Source organism: Pelophylax lessonae (assembly GCF_965119305.1).
Source record: "Pelophylax lessonae genome assembly, chromosome: 5".
Taxonomy (NCBI): domain Eukaryota; kingdom Metazoa; phylum Chordata; class Amphibia; order Anura; family Ranidae; genus Pelophylax; species Pelophylax lessonae.
In genome coordinates, this window is record NC_138772.1 from 16,116,404 (window position 1) to 16,135,496 (window position 19,093).

The 19,093-nt window shown below is 47.0% G+C and overlaps 1 protein-coding gene across 2 annotated transcripts in view; it reads left to right on the forward strand.

Annotated features, from left to right (window-relative positions):
- The window catches only part of GJC2 (gap junction protein gamma 2), a 127,781-nt gene that overhangs the window by 35,823 nt on the left and 72,865 nt on the right, over positions 1-19,093 (forward strand). The window contains exon 1 of one of the 2 annotated variants that reach the window (XM_082257713.1): positions 1,694-1,841. The exons of the other annotated variant lie outside the window; for it this stretch is intronic. The gene's annotated coding sequence lies outside the window, so the exon portion shown is untranslated. Of the gene's footprint in view, positions 1-1,693; positions 1,842-19,093 lie in introns of those variants that run through there. 2 annotated transcript variants of the gene reach the window in all.

Sequence of the window (19,093 nt, forward strand, 5' to 3'; positions counted from 1 at the left end):
GCACCCTGTGGTGGGTGGCTGGCTGGCACCCTGTGGTGGGTGGCTGGCTGGCTGGCACCCTGTGGTGGTGGGTGGCTGGCTGGCTGTCTGGCACCCTGTTGTGGGTGGCTGGCTTGCTGGCACCCTATTGTGGATGGCTGGCTGGCTAGCACCCTGTGGTGGGTGGCTGGCTGGCTGACACCCTGTGGTGGTGGGTGGCTGGCTGTCTGGCACCCTGTGGTGGTGGGTGGCTGGCTGTCTGACACCCTATGGTGGGTGGTTGGCTGGCTGGCACCCTGTGGTGGGTGGGTAGCTGGCACAGGGGCTGTGGGTGGCTGGCTGGCTGGTACAGTGCCTGCGGCTGGCTGACTGGCAGCTACAGGGCTTGTGGTGTGGCTGCCTTGCTGGCACCCTGTGGTGGTGGGTGGCTGGCTTGCTGGCACGCTGTGGTGGATGGCTGGCTTGCTGGCACCCTGTGGTGGGTGGTTGGCTGGCTGGCACCCTGTGGTGGTGGTGGGTGGGTGGCTGGCTGTCTGGCACCCTGTTGTGGGTGGCTGGCTTGCTGGCACCCTGTGGTGGATGGCTGGCTGGCTGGCACCCTGGGGTGGGTGGCTGGCTGGCTGACACCCTGTGATGGTGGGTGGCTGGCTGTCTGGCACCCTGTGGTGGTGGGTGGCTGGCTGTCTGACACCCTAAGGTAGGTGGCTGGCTGGCTGGCTGGCACCCTGTGGTGGGTGGGTAGCTGGCACAGGGGCTGTGGGTGGCTGGCTGGTACAGGGCCTGTGGGTGGCTGGCTGGCTGGTACCGAGTTGCTGTGGGTGGGTGTATGGCTGTGTTATACACTCGCGAGAGACTCCCAACTCCAGACAAGGCTGTCCAAGGCTAGGGAGTTGGCCTACGAAGCCAGAAGGTTAGGCCCAATGCGTGGAGGCGCGTGGTGCAACATACGCAATGACGTCACGACAATATCGGTAATATCGATACGATATATCGGGAAAAGTGATTATCGGCCCTCCGATAATCGGCTTTGTCCATAATCGGTCGATCCCTAGTTCTAAGTAATTTTCTACCAAAAAATACTGGTTTTTACGTGTCAGAATAGGCCTGGTCTTCAAGAAGAACTCACCAAAAAAAAATCCTAAATTTCAATTAAACAAAAATTAGTAACATTTGTTGAAACATGGCAGCCTTTACTGTGCCACCTCATGCCCATCATTTTATTCTTTAGGGCCTCTGCTTAAAAAAATATATACTGTTTGGGGGTTCTAAGTAAATTTTCTTCTAAAAAATACTGATTGTTACATGTCAGGATAGGCTCGGTCTTCAAGAAGAGACTCACCAAAAAAAAATCCTAAATTTCAATAAAAAAACTGAATAACGTTTGTTGAAACGTGGCAGCCTTTCCTGTGCCACCTCATGCCAAGAAGGTCCTGGGTCTGGAGGATTCTGTCTCGGGTTTACACGCAGCCGTCTCATTATGCTTTACTAAACGTTTTAGTTTTTCACCCCCCCCAGCCCTCCCTCCTCTGTCTAAAAAGCCGTAATGAGTCCCAGCCCAACGCAGGAGAGGGCTAATCCTCCTTTGAAGAAGATGGGTGATGGTCAGAAGAAAGTCTGATTCAGCACATGGGAGGGTTCGTGACTCAGACTTCCCCATCCTCAAATCCTTCAAGAGGAGCCCAAAGAAGACCAAACTTCCTTCGCACACACACACAAAAAAAATCCGTCAGTCCTGGAGGAAACTCGGGAGGAAGATGATTGTTCGGAGAACTTCTGCCGTCCGGACTTGTCAAGGCTGAGCTATTCATGCATCTGGAGGAAGGCGGGCGGCCCATCGAAGAGCCATGGCTGGATTTTTCTGAGTAGGTACCACCTTCACCAATGGTGTCTTTATTTCGGTAAAATAATCTTATTATTTTAAAATGGAAATCATTTGTTGGGCTTTAGCTTCTCCGGGACGAGATCCTTCCCTTCCTCTGGCTATAAATTCAAACTTTTTCTTTCGTGAGTTTAAAAATAGCTCATTCCCGAGACCCCCGGAGCCCCGTATTGGCCTCACGTTAGCAGGATCTCTGCGCCAAATGGAGCCGCTTTGATTCTGCCTTTTTGATGAGAAACACATTGCGTTGCTGGACTCGGAGAGCCTACAGTAAGCTAGCGTGAAGGCTATTAAAAGAGAAGGCGGCCCAAATACCGGATGAAACCGAGGACTCAAACGGAGCCTTTGGGGTTGATTTACTAAAATCGGAGAAAGTTAAGTAGCCAATCAGCTTCTAACTTCAGCTTGTTAATTTTAGCTTTGACAAAGAAATCTAGAAGCTGATTGGCTACCATGTATGGATGCACCAGATTCTGTACTCTCCAGTTTTAGTAAATCAGCCCCTCTGTAATAAATGGACAGTATTGCCTGGCACCAGGGCCGGGACAAGGGATGGGCAGGAGGGAGCGGTTGCCCTGGGTGCAATGGTTTATTGCAGGGATGGGGGGCACCTTGACTCTAAGGGAAGCGGGGTCGCAGTTTGGCATCCTTGCTCTGGGCGACGGATGACCTTGTCCCGGACCCATGGCATCCTCTGTAATAAATGGACAGTATGGCCTGGCACCAGGGCCGGGACAAGGGGTGGGCAGGAGGTGGGCGGTTGCCCTGGCTGCAATGGTTTATTGCAGGGATGGGGGGCACCTTGATTCTAAGGGAATGGGGGGGTCGCAATTTGGCATCCTTGTACTGGGCACTGGATGATCTTGTCCCGGACCCATGGCACCCTCTGTAATAAATGGACAGTATGGCATGGCACCAGGGCTGAGACAAGGGGTGGGCAGGAGGGGGCGGTTGCCCTGGGTGCAATGGTTTATTGCAGGGATGGGGGGCACCTTGACCTTAAGGGAGGGGGGGGCGCAGTTTGGCATCCATGCCCTGGGCGCTGGATGACCTTGTCCCGGACCCATGGCACCCTCTGTAATAAATGGACAGTATGGCATGGCACCAGGGCCGGGACAAGGGGTGGGCAGGAGGGGGCGGTTGCCCTGGCTGCAATGGTTTATTGCAGGGATGGGGGGGCACCTTAACCCTAAGGGAAGGGGGGGTCGCAGTTTGGCATCCTTGCCCTGGGCACTGGATGAACTTGTCCCGGACCCATGGCACCCTCTGTTATAAATGGACAGTATGGCATGGCACCAGGGCCGGGACAATGATTTATTGCAGGGATGGGGGGGCACCTTAACCCTAAGGGAAGGGGGGGTCGCAGTTTGGCATCCTTGCCCTGGGCACTGGATGAACTTGTCCCGGACCCATGGCACCCTCTGTTATAAATGGACAGTATGACATGGCACCAGGGCCGGGACAATGGTTTATTGCAGGGATGGGGGGCACCTTCACCCTAAGGGAAGGGGGGGAGCAGTTTGGCATCCTTGCCCTGGGTGCTGGATGACCTTGTCCCGGCACTGCATGGCACACTGGGGCTTGTAGTCTCTGAGCCTGCCATTGTGGAGTATATAAAAACTCTTTTGTATTCCTTCAGTTGTGAAGTTTTTTTTCAGTGATTGGTTGAAATACGTACTTTTTTTTTTTTTAAGTGGAAGTGACTTATGTCGTCGCCCCCTGAGGTATTGATAAAAAATAGGATATATTGCATCTCCTGCCAGCAAGTCTGTTTTTTTGCAACTTCCTATAGCAGGCCAAGCTGTCCAGCAAAAAATGGCAGTTAGAGGGTGGAGAGAAACCATTTGCCATTAACAGGGGTGCTTACAATGATCAGCTTTTATTAATTTATGTAAAATCTTTATCCCAAAAGTAAAAAAGAAACATTGTTGTAAGACCTAGTTTACAATTTTGATCAAAGGGCCCCGCCGCAACTGCCCTTAATCAAGTGAATGGGGCCCCACTGTAACCACCCTCAATCAACTGAATGGGGCCCCGCTTCTTCCACCCTCAATCAAGTGATTGGGACCCTGCTGCAACTGCCCTTAATCAAGTGAATGGGGCCCCACTGCAGCCAGACCCTCAATCAAGTGAATGGGGGCCCCACCGCAGCCACATTATTCAAGTGAATGGGTCCCTGCTGCAACCACCCTCAATCAAGTAAAAGGGGGCCCCCAAAAACCACCTTTAATCAAATAAATGGGGACCCGTCGTAACCGTCTTCACTAAAGTATACGGGGCCCCACAGCAACTGCCCTCAAATCACTGATTGACAATTTTGCTGTCCAAGGGTGTCTCCAATTGCTCCTCCATCCATAGTGGAGACATCCTAAGACAGAAAGTGTGTTACTGGCCAGATCACCAGGTGAAAATACAGAAAAATAAGTCTAAAAAGAAAACTAATGCAGCCACCACATCTATGAAACTGTAAACTGCAATATGATACATTTTAGTTTTTGGGGATTCTAACCGCTTTAGGCTGATCGTCCAGCCTAGTTTGGTGGGACGACACTCCCCCCCCCCATTCAATGTATAACTCTATAACTATAGGCTGTAACTCTATGTACCACTAATACTGCAGGAATTTTATGCTTGTGTTCTAAACCTTACTCTGATGAGAGCCACACAGCATGGAACAGCTGAATAATTATTGTTACCATTATATATATTATATTACAATACATTTTCTCATAATATATTATATTATATTAAATATTATATTATTTAATTATTATTATTGCTTATTCTATTATTATTATTATTATTGTTATTATTTCTTATTATTATTATTGTTAACAAACATTATTAAACAGGATTTTTATGGTGCCAACATTTTGTGCAGCACTTTACAAAATTAAGGGAGACAGTACAAATACAATGTTATTCAATACAAGAGGGATCAGAGGGTCTTGCCGTAAGAGCTTACAATCTAAAAGAGATGCATTACTTTGTAGTCACTTTGTCCTTATAGGTTGTAACTCTATGAAGCACTAACTCTGCATTCACAAGTTACTGTATGAAATTCTGGACACAAAACAAAGTCTTTGTAATAAATGGATGGGTTCTGTAAGATAAAAGGCAGTCCCAAGGTGTGGACCACCATCCGGCACACTGGCTGGGCATGCTGGGATTTGTAGTTTCTCGGCAGCAAAAGGGCAGCATAATGTATATACAAAAATCCAGACAGCCGCACTCTAGATGAAGTCAATCTTCATTGTTGTATAAAACATTGTTGTATGGCCTCTGATGATGTCTATTGATGACGAAACGCGCAAGTCACATACGACGTGACGCACGCACGCTACGCCGCGGCCATCTTTGAATATTGTTTCACACGTCCTTTACCATCCATTTACATGTGAGTGCATCTGGTTGTTTTTATTTAATAAATCTTTCCTAAGAATCACTACACTATATGAGCACTTCTTGATTCTGAGATGGGTTTGATTGCCTGTTGGTTTGGGAATAGCCTAGGTTTGGAGAAGAGGTGAACCGATCGTTGGCGTTCTGATGACACAGTGCACATCCGGGTCCAGTTGCAGATCGAGTTTATGGGCTTTCCACACACTTGTTTTGACCACTCTATAATCTGAGGGTCATTACATTCTGGTAAGCAGGATCTTCTCTCCTGACGCAGTGGTGTCGTGTGCTTTTCAAGATTCACGGCGTTTGGTGTGGGGGATCGTCTTTCCTATTACATTTACTTATGGACATTCCTTTATTGGACTGAACATCACTTTAATTGGCGCTGCACCCTGTTATTTTACTATAAAGGCAACACGATACAGCAAACGGACACTGTAGGGCAAAGAGAAAGAGTCAACGCGTTTCGTCATGGGTGAAACGCGTTGTCTTATCCTCATTTCCCACAGTATTTGTTTGCTGCGCCATGTTGCTCTTTTATACAATAATAAAGATGGACTTTATCGGAGTTTATACAGGATTTCTGTACAAACACTGTGTTCAGCCTGACGAGCTAGGCTTGCACCCCAACGGGAGGTGTGTGGGATCCTGGCAGCCGGCCATCCTGGAGCGTGCAGGGTTATGTTGTTTACTGGGAAGGCAGCATCGTTCCTGAGCTTGTGGTAGCTATATGGTTGCATGGTTTGACTGGGGATTGCTTGTAATCAGCCTCATGCCAACAATGCGCCTCTACCACCTTGTATAGTGGAAGTGATTCTTGGTTCCTCACCCTAATGGTGGCCATACACTCCTAAATAACCACTTATGGAGCGCCCACCGCAGTTTTATGTCGGTATTTTGACATTAAATACCAGGGTTATGGCAGCAAATAGCTGCCATAACCCCAGTATTTTTTTAAACGGCGGGCGGTCCACTTTAATATAAGGGTGGTCCCAGCAGCGGATTCGCTGCGGGATCACCCTTATGGGCAGCAGGAGGGGTGCCCCCCCCCCCCCCCCTCCCGCTGCTTCCCGGTCTTTTTCCCTGCTTACCGGACCCGTCGGTAGCGGGGAAACTGTCCACTGTCCTCTCAGGCAGGAAGTGGAGTGAGGGCAAGATGCCCCCACTCCACTCTATGCTCTTGGAGGACCGGAGCAACCTTATATGTCGCTTCCTAGCAACGGATTTAAAGAGCCCTTTTTTTTTTTAATCATGAAAAAAAAAATGATTTTTTTTAGTGTAGATGTGAGGTGTGAGGTCTTTTTGACCCCAGATCGCACATTAAGGCCCCTTTCACACCTGTGCGACTTGTCATGCGATTTGGGACTGCAAAATCGCATGGCAAGTCGTTCTCCATTATTTCCAATGAGTACCGTTCATATCTGTGCGACTTGAAGTCGCACCGACTTCAAAGTAGTCCCTGCACTACTTTGGCACGATTTTGAAGCGTTTTAAGGCCAAAGACATTCAAACCTAGTCAAACTCGCATCAAAATCGCGTCAAAATCCAGGCAACAAAGTCACGGCAAAATCGCGGTAAAATTGCGCGACTTTGAAGGACCTAAAGAGGACCTGTCCTGTTTATTTCTATTAAAAGGGATGTTTACATTCCTTGTAATAAGAAAAAGTGATCAAATTTATTTATTTTTTTAAAACTGTGTAAAAATAAAAAACAAAAGAAAAATAAATAGGAAAAAAAAATTAATTAAATCGCACCGTCCCCGTTATCTTGCGTGCAGAAGCAAGTCACGCCCACTTATGTACACAGTATTCAAACCATACATGTGAGGTATCGCCACGATTGTTAGAGCGAGAGCAATAATTTGAGCCCTAGACCTCCTCTGTACCTCTAGACTGGTAACCTGTAAAAAATCTTTAAAATGTCACCTATGGGGATTTTTAAGTACCAATGTTTGTTGCAATTCCAGGAGCGTGAGCAATTTTGAAGCATGACATGTTGGGTATCTTTTTACTCGGCGTAACATTATCTTTCCCATTATAGAAAAAATTGGGGTTATTTTAGTGTTTTCTTATTTTTTAATTCAAAAAAGTGTATTTTTTCCAAAAAAATTGCGCTTGTAAGACCGTTGGGCAAATACAGTGTGATAAAAAAAAATATTGCAACGATCTCCATTTTATTCTCAGGGGTCTCTGCTACAAAAAAAAATATATATATATATACACACACACACACATATATATATATGTATATATATATATATATATATATATATATACACACACACACACACATATATAATGTTTGGGGATTCTAAGTAATCTTCTAGCAAAAAAAAAAACAGATTTTAACTTATACTGCGGCAGGCAGCCGCTTCTGCGCAAACCCGCTGTAGGTCTACGTCGGTCGCGCGAAGGGAGCTAGGGGGCGAGAGCATGCCTGCGGCGGCCTGCTCCCGCCCCCGCTCATCAGTGGGGAAGCCGATGCACGGGGCAGGCAGCTCCGATTGCTGCCTGACACCCGCGATCGCTCCCCGCTGAGAGAGAAGAACGGTCGGCTATTGCAAACACATCTGACCGTTCTTCTCTCTGGAATGATCGCAGAGCGCCTGTGATCCTTCTATATAGGAACACAGGTCTCTATGATCATTTCACAAGCCACACCCCCCCCCCCCCCCACAGTTAGAATCACTCCCCTAGGCTCACATTTAACCCCTTGATCACCCACAGTGTTAACCCTTTCCCTGCCAGTGTCATTATTACAGTAACAGTGCATATTTTTAGCACTGATTACTGTAGTAATGTCACTGGTCCCCTCAAAAGTGTAAAAAATGTCAGTTAAGTGTCTTATCTTTCCGCCACAATGTCGCAGTCCCGCAAAAAAAATCGTAGATCACCGCCATTACTAGTAAAAAAAAAAAAAACAATAAAAATGACATAAATCTTTCCCCTAGTTTGTAGACGCGATAACTTTTGCGCAAACCAATCAAAATACGATTATTTCGATTTTTTTTTACCAAAAATATGTAGTAGAAAACAAATTGGCTTAAAATGTTAAAAAAAAAATTTTTATTTATTTATTTTTTTTGGGGGGGGAATGTTATATAGCAGAATGTGAAAAATATTTTTTTTTTTTTCAGAATTGTTGCTCTTTTTTTGGTTCATAGCGCAAAAAATAAAAAAATCGCACAGGTGATCAAATACCAGCAAAAGAAAGCTCTATTTGTGGGGAAAAAAGGACGTCAATTTCATTTGGGTACAGCGTCGCACGACCGCGCAATTGTCCATTAAAGTTACGCAGTGCCGAATCGCAAAATAGAGCCTGGTCTTTGAGCAGCCAAATCCTCCGGGGCTTAAGTGGATACATTTTTTTTTTGGGAATGTTATATAGCAGAAAGTGAAAAATATATATTTTTTTTTCAGAATTGTCGCTCTTTTTTTGTTTATAGCACAAAAAATAAAAATCGCACAGGTGATCAAATACCACCAAAAGAAAGCTCTGTTTGTGGGGGAAAAAAAAAATCAATTTTATTTGGGTACAGCGTCGCACGACCGTGCAATTGTCCGTTAAAGTAACGCAGTGCCGAATTGCAAAACATGGGCTGGTCATTAAGGGGGCAAATCTTCTGGTCCAGAACTGGTTAAGGGGTTCTAACTAATTTTCCAGCATAAAATAACTGATTGTTCCATGTAAGCAAAAGTGTAAAAAAAAAAAGGCCTGGAGCAGAAGTGGGTGAGATGCGTCTGGTGAACAGGCCGTACATTTATAAGGGAGGAGCCGGCTTCCCCAGCAGCACACGCTGGAAATCGCAGCTCTGACTTGTAGGAAGATTTTTTTTTCCTCATTTTTCCCTTTTATAGTAAAAGAATAAATCCAAAAAATCTGCAAAGAAATTGGACTCAGATGAGGCTCCATAGAGAAGAATGAGGCTTTGTCTCCTCCCATCAGGCAGGATATACGATCGTGTGATCTGCGCAGCGCTGGTCCTAATTATCCGGTGGGAACATTAAACTCAGTCACACGCAGTCCATAAATTCATCGTTCAGTTAAACCAAAATGCATTGAGCCCTGATTCACACTAACGCGATGCGGAAAACGCACAAGATTTGCTGCATTAACCCACATTGCACGTCAAAGCAATCGCACGGCGTCCATGCGATCTGCTGCCGGCGTCAATCTTATCTTAACCACTACAGATTTACTGCGGCAGGCAGCCGCTCCTGGGCAAACCGACGTAGTACTACATCGCTCGCTCAGGAGAGTCTAGGGGGCGAGTGCACGCCGCCGTGTGTAAGGCGGCTCCGATGGCCGCCGGCCTCTCGCAATCTCCCGCAGCTGAGAGAGAAAGACAGACAGCTGATGTAAACACAGCCGTCTGTTATTCCCCCTAAAGTGATCACAGAGGCTAGGCGATCCTGCTATATAGGATCGCATATCTCTGTGATTACTTCACAAACCACGCCCCCTGACAGTTAGAATCACGCCCCTAGGGACACATTTTACCCACTGATCACCAATAATGTCGCTCCCCACTGAGAGAGAAGGACGGTCAGCTGTTGTAAACACAGCCGCCTGTCATTCTCCCTGAAGTGATCACAGAGGCTAGGCGATCCTGCTATATAGGATCGCATATCTCTGTGATTAATTCACAAACCACGCCCCCTGACAGTTAGAATCACGCCCCTAGGGACACATTTTACTCACTGATCACCAATAATGTCGCTCCCCACTGAGAGAGAAGGACGGTCGGATGTTGTAAACACAGCCGACCGTTCTTCTCCCTGGAATGATCACAGAGCCCCTGTGATCCTTCTATATAGGAACACAGGTCTCTATGATCATTTCACAAGCCACACCCCCATACAGTTAGAATCACTCCCCTAGGCTCACATTTAATCCCTTGATCACGCACAGTGTTAACCCCTTCCCTGCCAGTGTCATTAGTACAGTAACCGTGCATATTTTTAGCACTGATTACTGTAGTAATGTCACTGGTCCCCCCCAAAAGTGCCAAAAATGTCAGTTAGGGGTCCAATCTGTCCGCCGCAATGTCGCAGTCCTGCAAAAAATCGCAGATCGCCGCCATTACTAGTAAAAAAAAAAAAAAATTACATAAATCTTTCCCGTAGTTAGTAACTGCGATGACTTTTGCGCAAACCAATCAAAATATTATTTTATTTCAGGCTCTTATATAGCGCTGTCAATTTACACAGCGTTTTACATATACATTGCACATTCACATCAGTCCCTGTCCTCAAGGAGCTTACAATCTAAGGTCCCTAAACTCACATACATACACAGTAGGGCCAATTTTGTTTTTATACAGGATCTAATTAACCTACCAGCATGTCTTTGGAGTGTGGGAGGAAACCGGAGTACCCGGAGGAAACCCACGCAGGCACAGGGAGAACATGCAAACTCCAGGCAGGTAGTGTCGTGGTTGGGATTTGAACCACCGACCCTCTTGCTGCTAGGTGAAAGTGCTAACCACTACACCACTGTGTATACGCTTATTGCGATATTTTTTTTTACTAAAAATATGTAGCAGAAAACAAATTGGCCTAAAATGTTAAAAAATTTTAATTTTTAAATTTTTTTTTTTTGAGAATTTCATATAAAAGAATGTGAAAAATATTATTTTTTCAAAATCGTCGCTCTTTTTTTTGTTTATAGCGCAAAAAAATAAAAATCGCACAGGTGATCAAATACCACCAAAAGAAAGCTCTGTTTGTGGGGAAAAAAAAGCGACGTCAATTTTGTTTGGGTACAGCGTCGCACGACCGCGCAATTGTCCGTTAAAGTCACGCAGTGCCCGAAATCGCAAAATAGGGCCTCGTCATTGAGCAGCCAAAATAAGTGCTTAAGGCTTAAGTGGTTAACAACATTCTGAAACAGATCGAAAGGCGCAGTGCGAGTGCCAAAATCGCATCACATGGACAAGCGATGGGATTTAGGCGCAGGAAGGAAAAAAGGGTCCGTCTGGGTTCAAACTTGTGTGATGCAAACACATCAAAAACACACGCAAAACGCATCAACCGCAACCTGCGTACCGTGAGGGGAAAAAGTATTTGCTGTACGTTTGCCCACTGACAAAGAAATGATCAGCCTATAATTTTATTGGTCGGTTTATTTTATCAGTAAGAGACAGAAAACAACAAAAAAAAACAGAAAAAACGCATCTCAAAAATTGATTTGCATTTTAATGAGTGAAATAAGTATTTGACCCCTTCATAAAACATGACTTAGTAGTTGGTGGAGAAACCCTTGTTGGCAATCACAGAGGTCAGACGTTTCTTGTAGTTGGTGCCCAGGTTTGCACAAATCTCAGGAGGGATTTTGTCCCACTCCTACGCAGATCCTCTCCAAGTCATTAGGGTTTCGAGGTTGACGTTTGGTAACTCCAACCTTCAGCTCCCTCCACATCTTTTCTATGGGATTAAGGTCTGGAGACTGCCTAGGCCACTCCAGGACCTTAATGTGCTTCTTCTTGAGCCACTCCTTTGTTGCCTTGGCCGTGTGTTTTGGGTCATTGTCATCCTGGAATACCCATCCATGACCCGTTTTCAATGTCCTGGCTGAGGGAAGGAGGTTCTCACCCAAGATTTGATGGTACGTGGCCCCGCCCATCGTCCCTTTGATGCAGTGAAGTTGTCCTGTCCCCTTAGCAGAAAAACCCCCAAAGTATAATGGTTCCACCTCCATGTATGACGGTGGGGGATGGTGTTCTTGGGTCATAGGCAGCTTCCTCCTCCTCCAAACACGGTGAGTTGAGTTGCTGCCAAAGAGTTTGATTTTGGTCTCATCTGACCACAACACTTTCACCCAGTTCTCCTCTGAATCATTCAGATGTTCATTAGTAGACTTCATACGGGCTGTACATGTGATTTATTGAGCAGGGGACCTTGTGGGCACTGAAGAATTTCAGTCCTTCACGGCGTTGTGTGTTACCAATTGTTTTCTTGTCCCAGTGCCGGGAACAAGATCATCCAGCGCCCAGGACAAGGATGCCAAACGGCGCCCCCTTCCCTCATTCATGATGTGCAAGTTTAGAGGGTCCTACACTCAGTAAACCATTGCGCCCAGGGCATCCGTCCCACGCGCCCACCAATTGTTCCTTCCCTAGTCCCAGCCAGTGCAAGGACAAGGTCATCTAGAGCCCAGGGAGAACATACAAAACTGCCCCCCCAAGATGTATGAGCATTATGTGTCAGCAAAAATCCCCCCCCCCAAAAAAAAACATTGAGCCTGCTTACCCCCTAAGCACAAACTCCCCCTCCTCCCAGTTCAAATTTACCCCCCCCCCCCCCCCCGCTGAAATCCCCCCTCCCAGCACAAATCTTTCCTCCATTTATCCCTCTTGTTTAAATCCTCTCTCCCCCCATATGCCCCATCACAAATCTTCCCCCAAAAATGATTTCCCCCTCCTAGCCCCCTAAATTTCCCCTCCAAGCACAAATCCCTTTCCCCACTCCAAATCCCCCTCCCAACACAAATTTCCCTCCCCAAACCTCCATCCTAGCACAACCCCCCCATAAAAAAAAAAAAAAAAAATTCCCCTCCAAGCACATATCCCTTTTCCCCCCCACTCCAAATCCTCCCTCCCAACACAAATCCCCCCCCCCAAACCTCCATCCTAGCACAAATTCCCCCCCCCCCCCGTCTATCCTAGCACAAATCCCCCCCCCCCCCCAAAAAAAAAAAAAAATTCCCCTCCTAGCACAAATCCTATCCCCCTTTATTATATTACCTTTTGTAGCACAACAAGTCCTCTTCCCCCATACGCCCTGCCAACACAAATCCCCCCTAAATCAACACTCCCCATATATCCCCTCCTAAAGCAATTTTTACCCCCTGCCACCCCCACCCAACACAATCTCCTTCTCGTGGTGCCCTCCCACCTCACATAATACCACCGTGCCCAGGGCAGCCGCTCCCCCTGCCCACCCCTTGTCCCAGCCCTGGTCTCAGCTGCCTTGAGATCTTTGACAAGATTCTCCCGTGTAGTTCTGAGCCGATTCCTCACCGTTCTCATTATCATTGAAACTCCATAAGGTGGGATTTTGCATGGAGCCCCAGACTGAGGAAGACTGACAGTTATTTTGTGTTTTTTCCAATTGCGAATAATCGCACCAACTGTTGTCACCCTCTTACCAAGCTGCTTGGCGATGGTCTTGTAGCCCATTCCAGCCTTGTGTAGGTCTACAATCTTCTCCCTGACATCCTTGGACAGCTCTTTGGTCTTGGCCATGGTGGAGAGATTGGAATCTGAATGATGAAAAAATTAGATTTTTACATTTTTATAGCAGAAAGTAAAAAATATTGTTTTTTTTTCAGAATTGTCGCTCTGTTTTTATTTGTAGCGCAAAAAGTAGAAATCGCACAGGGGATCAAATACCACCAAAAGAAAGCTCTAGTTCTCGGAAAAAAAGGACATCAATTTTATTTGGGTACAGCGTCGCACGTCCGCGCAATTGTCCGTTAAAATAATGCAGTGCCGAATCGCAAAAAATGGCCTGGTCATTAAGGGGGTAAAACTTCCGGTCCAGAAGTGGTTAAAGCATTCCGGTAGTGTATATAGCTAACCTAAAGGGGAGGGGGGGGGGGTTTGGTTTTGTAACAAAAGATTTTACGTTTTTTTGATCCGTTGTTGCGTCCCAGTGCTGCTGATCTACTGCAGCCTCCCCGCAGCAACTGTAGTCCAGCGATGGCTGCATGGCATTTCCCAGTGGTGACAGCAGTGGACTCTGCCTGAGTAATGTGTGTTGTAGTCTTTGTTGGAATCCCATGTGACAGGGTGACAACGCAGGAGCACAATTTCAGAACAGCGGCACAGCGTTGTCACCCTATATCAGGAAGTGCCTGAACAATGGCATTCATAGCAGGACCATCAGGGATTATTTTAATGAAGCTGATGATTTAAAAATATTGAAAGTGAATGATTTGGATAAGTAAATATTATTATAATTAATATCTGAATACATTCAGCATGTGTATTTTTCTGGAATCTTTGGTGCTCTTTGTGTATTTCTTCCAGATCTGTGCAGAAATCCAGTGTGAGACTTCCTGTAATAAAGACAGCTCACTACTGCTCTCTCTCCTTGTGCAGAGTGACTGGTCTTGTCTCCACCCCCTCCTGTAGTTTCCTGCAGGCAGCCTGTGGTGGGTGGAGCCTGCTGGGCCCCTCCCACAGCTCTGCTCCCTCCCCTTGTGCAGGGTGGTTGGTTTTGTCTCCACCCATTACTGCAGTTGTCTGCAGGCAGCCTGTAGTGGGTGGGGCCTACTGGGCCCCTCCCACAGCTCTGCTCCCTCCCCTTGTGCAGGGTTGCTGGTCTTGTCTTTACCCCTACTGTAGTTGTCTACAGGCAGCCTGTAGTAGGTGGAGCCTACTGGGCCCCTCCCACAGCTCTGCTCCCTCCCCTTGTGCAGGGGGACTGGTCTATTCTCTGCTCATTCCTGTAGTTGTCTGCAGGCAGCCTGTAGTGGGTGGAACCTGCTGCACCCCTCCCACAACTCTGCTCCCTCCCCTTGTGCAGGGTGATTGGTCTTGTCTCTACCCCTTCCTGTATTTTTCTGTAGGCAGCCTGTAGTAGGTGGAGCCTGCTGGGCCCCTCCCACAGCTCTGCTCCCTCCCCTTGTGCAGGGGGACTGGTCTATTCTCTGCAGGTTCCTGTAGTTGTCTGCAGGCAGCCTGTAGAGGGTAGAGCCTGCTGGGCTCCTCCCACAGCTCTGCTCCCTCCCCTTGGGCAGGGTGAGTGGTCTTGTCTCTACCCCTTCCTGTAGTTTTCTGCAGGCAGCCTGTAGTAGGTGGAGCCTGATGGCCCCTCCCACAGCTTTGCTCCCTCCCCTTGTGCAGGGTGGCTTGTCTTCTCTCCGCCCCTCCTGTATTTTTCTGCAGGCAGCCTGTAGTGGGTGGAGCCTGCTGGGCCCCTCCCACAGCTTTGCTCCCTTCCCTTGTGCGGGGTGACTTGTCTTATCTCCGCCCCTCCTGTATTTTTCTGCAGGCAGCCTGTAGTAGGTGGAGCTTGATAGGCCCCTCCCACAGCTTTGCTTCCTCTTCTTGTGCAGGGTAACTGGTCTTATCTCCGCCCCCTTCCTGTAGTTTTCTGCAGGCAGCCTGTAGTGGGTGGAGCCTGATGGGCCCTCCCACATCTCTGCTCTCTCCTTGTGTAGGGTGACTGGTCTTGTCTCCGCCCCCTACTGTATTTTTCTGCAGACAGCCTGTAGTGGGTGGAGCCTGATGGACCCCTCCCACAGCTCTGCTCCCTCCCCTTGTGCAGGGCGACTGGTCTTGTCTCCTCCCCTTCCTGTACTTGTCTGCAGGCAGCCTGTTATTGGTGGAGCTTGCTGGGCCCCACCCACAGCTCTGCTCCCTCCCCTTGTGCAGGGTGACTTGTCCTATCTCTGCCCCCTCCTGTAGTTGTCTGCAGGCAGCCTATAGTGGGTGGAGCCTGATGGGCCCCTCCTACAGCCTTGCTCCCTCCCCTTGTGCAGGATGGCTTGCCTAATCTCTGCCCCCTCCTGTAGTTTTCTGCAGGCTGCTTGTAGTAGGTGGAGCCTGATGGGCCCCTCCCACAGCTCTGCTCCCTCCCCTTGTGCAGGGTGACTGGTCTTGTCTCCTCCCCTTCCTGTACTTGTCTGCAGGCAGCCTGTAGTGGGTGGAGCCTGCTGGGTCCCTCCCACATCTCTGCTCATTGCAGAGGCTATGTACAGCACAGTGATGATGTCACTGCTAATTTTACAAGGTAATATCTGGGTTTTGCAAAGGAATTTGGTGCTCACAGATTGAATTTATCTCCTTTGTGGCTAGTGAGGATTTTTTTGTAAATGAAAGTTTAATTAAAAAAATCCTATTATCTTTTTGCAGTCAGGCACTCATTTATCTACAGCTGAGAGCCACTTATGTGATGGCGGCGGCGGCGGCGGACACGAGACATGCTGACCACGCGATGGCCCTGCGGCCGGCTCATCCCGCAGACTCCCCATTGTAATCCACAAGTGGGCAGATGTCCTGATAACATTCCCACCACAACCGCCCATCTTCAGTTCAATGGCGGCTTCTGGGCCCGGCGTCCGTCCAATAACTCCTTCCCTCCCATTGTCAGGACAGACAATAGCAGCACTCCGGTGTTAACAGCACAGCGGAGGGAGGGGCTTCCTGCCTGCCATCAGGGGTGGAAAAAGTCCAAAAAACCTAAAAAAACTGCGGCAACCGGTGAGCCGGTAACCACAACACTCATCAAACACATTACAGTCACCGTATCGGCATCCGCCCCGCCCACCCGCCATCCCCCGCTATATTATATACATTAACCAGTTCACCGCCCCTCTGCACTCACACAGGGAGCACTGTGCGACTCCGACATCTCTGATCGCTGATTCACAAATAAACTAACCACTTCTGGAGCGGAAGGATTTACCCCCCTTAATGACCAGGCCATTTTTAGTGCCGGTTAACATTTGTGCGATCACAGAGATCGCATGTAATTCGAAGCGCACTGCTCCTAAAATGACATGCGATGTCTGTGCGGTGCAAATTTCAGCCATACAGTTTGTATGTCTGAATTCGCACCGCAATCGCACTAAAAAGACGCACAGGACCCTTTTTTTTGGTCCGCAGCAGAATCGGATCACACTAGTGCGATCCGATTCTGTGCGAACTTGCAGATTGCACTGCGATAACTTTTAATTGACACCCCCTGTGTATCGCATATGGCAGTGTGAACTTCCAGGGGTGCGGATGCGATACGGGAACACGCTGTATATTCGCAGCGTTCCCGCATTGCAGAAATGTGAACCGGCACTTAGTGATTCAGACTTTAACGGACAATTGCGCTGTCGTGCGACGCTGTACTCAAATATTATTGATGTCCTTTTTTCCCCACAAATAGAGATTTCTTTTGCTGGTATTTGATCACCTGTGCGATTTTTATTTTTTGCGCTATAAACAAAAAAAGAGCGACAATTCTGAAAAAAAAACAATATTTTATACTTTCTGTTATATAACATTCCCCAAAAAAAAAAAAATTGTAAAAATCAAAATGTTTTCATCATTTTAGGCCAGTTTGTATTCTGCTACATATTTTTGGTAAAATAATAAAATGATAAAAAAAATCGCAATAAGCGTATTTTGATTGGTTTGCGCAAAAGTTATGGTGTCTACAAACTACGGGAAAGATTTATGTCATTTTTATTTATTTATTTATTTTACTAGTAATGACGGTGCTCGGCGATTTTTAGTGCGACTGCGACATTACGGCGGACAGATCGGACCCCTAACTGACATTTTTGAGACTTTTCCGCTAAAAAGCGCTGAGCACCGCTATTGCTAGTAAAAAAAAAATCCCAATGAGTGAAATTTGATTGGTTTGCGCAAAAATTATCGCATCTAGAAACTAGGGGAAATTTATGTCATTTTTATTTATTTATTTATTTTTACTAGTAATGGTGGCGATCTGTGATTTTTAGCAGGACTGCGACATTGCGGCGGACAGATCAGGCCCCTAACTGACATTTTTTACACTTTTCCGCTAATAACCACTTAGCACCGCCATTACTAGTAAAAAAAAAAATCCCAATAAGCGTATTTTGATTGGTTTGCAAAAACGTTATGGCGTCTACAAACTACGGGAAAGATTTATGTCGTTTTTATTTATTTATTTATTATACTAGTAATGGCGGCGATCAGTGATTTTTAGTGGGACTGCGACATTGTGATTTACAGATCGGGCCCCTAACTGACATTTTTGACACTTTTCCGCTAAAAACTGCTGAGCACCGCCATTACTGGTAAAAAAAAATTCCCAATAAGTGTATTTTGATTGGTTTGCAAAAACGTTATGGCGTCTACAAACTACGGGAAAGATTTATGTCGTTTTTATTTATTATACTAGTAATGGCGGCGATCAGCGATTTTTAGTGCGACTGCGACATTACGGCGGACAGATCGGACCCCTAACTGACATTTTTGAGACTTTTCCGCTAAAAACCGCTGAGCACCGCCATTGCTAGTAAAAAAAAAAAAAAAACCCCAATAAGCGTATATTGATTGGTTTGGGCAAAAGTTATCGCGTCTACAAACTACGGGAAAGATGTCATATTTATTTATTTATTTTACTAGTAATGGCGGTGCTCAGTGATTTTTTGCGGGACTGTGACATTGCGGCGGACAGATCGGACCCCTAACTGACATTTTTGACACTTTTGGGGGGACCGGTGACATTACTACAGTAATCAGTGCTAAAAATATGCACTGTCACTGTAATAATGACACCGGCAGGGAAGGGGTTAACATTGTGGTGATCAAAGGGTTAAGGGTGAGCCTAGGGGAGTGTTTACTAACTGTGGGGGGGGGCGTGGCTTGTGAAATGATCAACCTGTGTTCCTATATAGAAGGATCACAGGCACTCTGTGATCATTCCAGAGAGAAGAACGATTAGATGTATTTACAATGGCTGACTGTCCTTCTCTCTCAGCGGGGAACGATCGCGGGTGCCCGGCGTCCAAATTGCAGCCGCCGGTCCAGTGGATTGGCTGCCCTGCTTCCTAATGGGGGTGCCCCCCCAGGAGCACTACCGCCGTACAGGTACAGCGGTGGGCGCAGCTGTGCCAGCTTACCGCAGTATATCTGAGGCGGGCGATCGTCAAGTGGTTAAGATAAGAAAAGTAACGCATGGAATCCGGATTTTTAGGATGCTTTGTTGCAAAAATGATTTTATTTCTAATGCAATCCATAAAAAATGTAACGCAATAAAGTCAGTGTGAAAATTCTTTCTGATTGATAGCGGCCACCCCTGCCGTTCATTCAGAGCCCTGCGCCATGGGCGGCGGCTCCCGTCA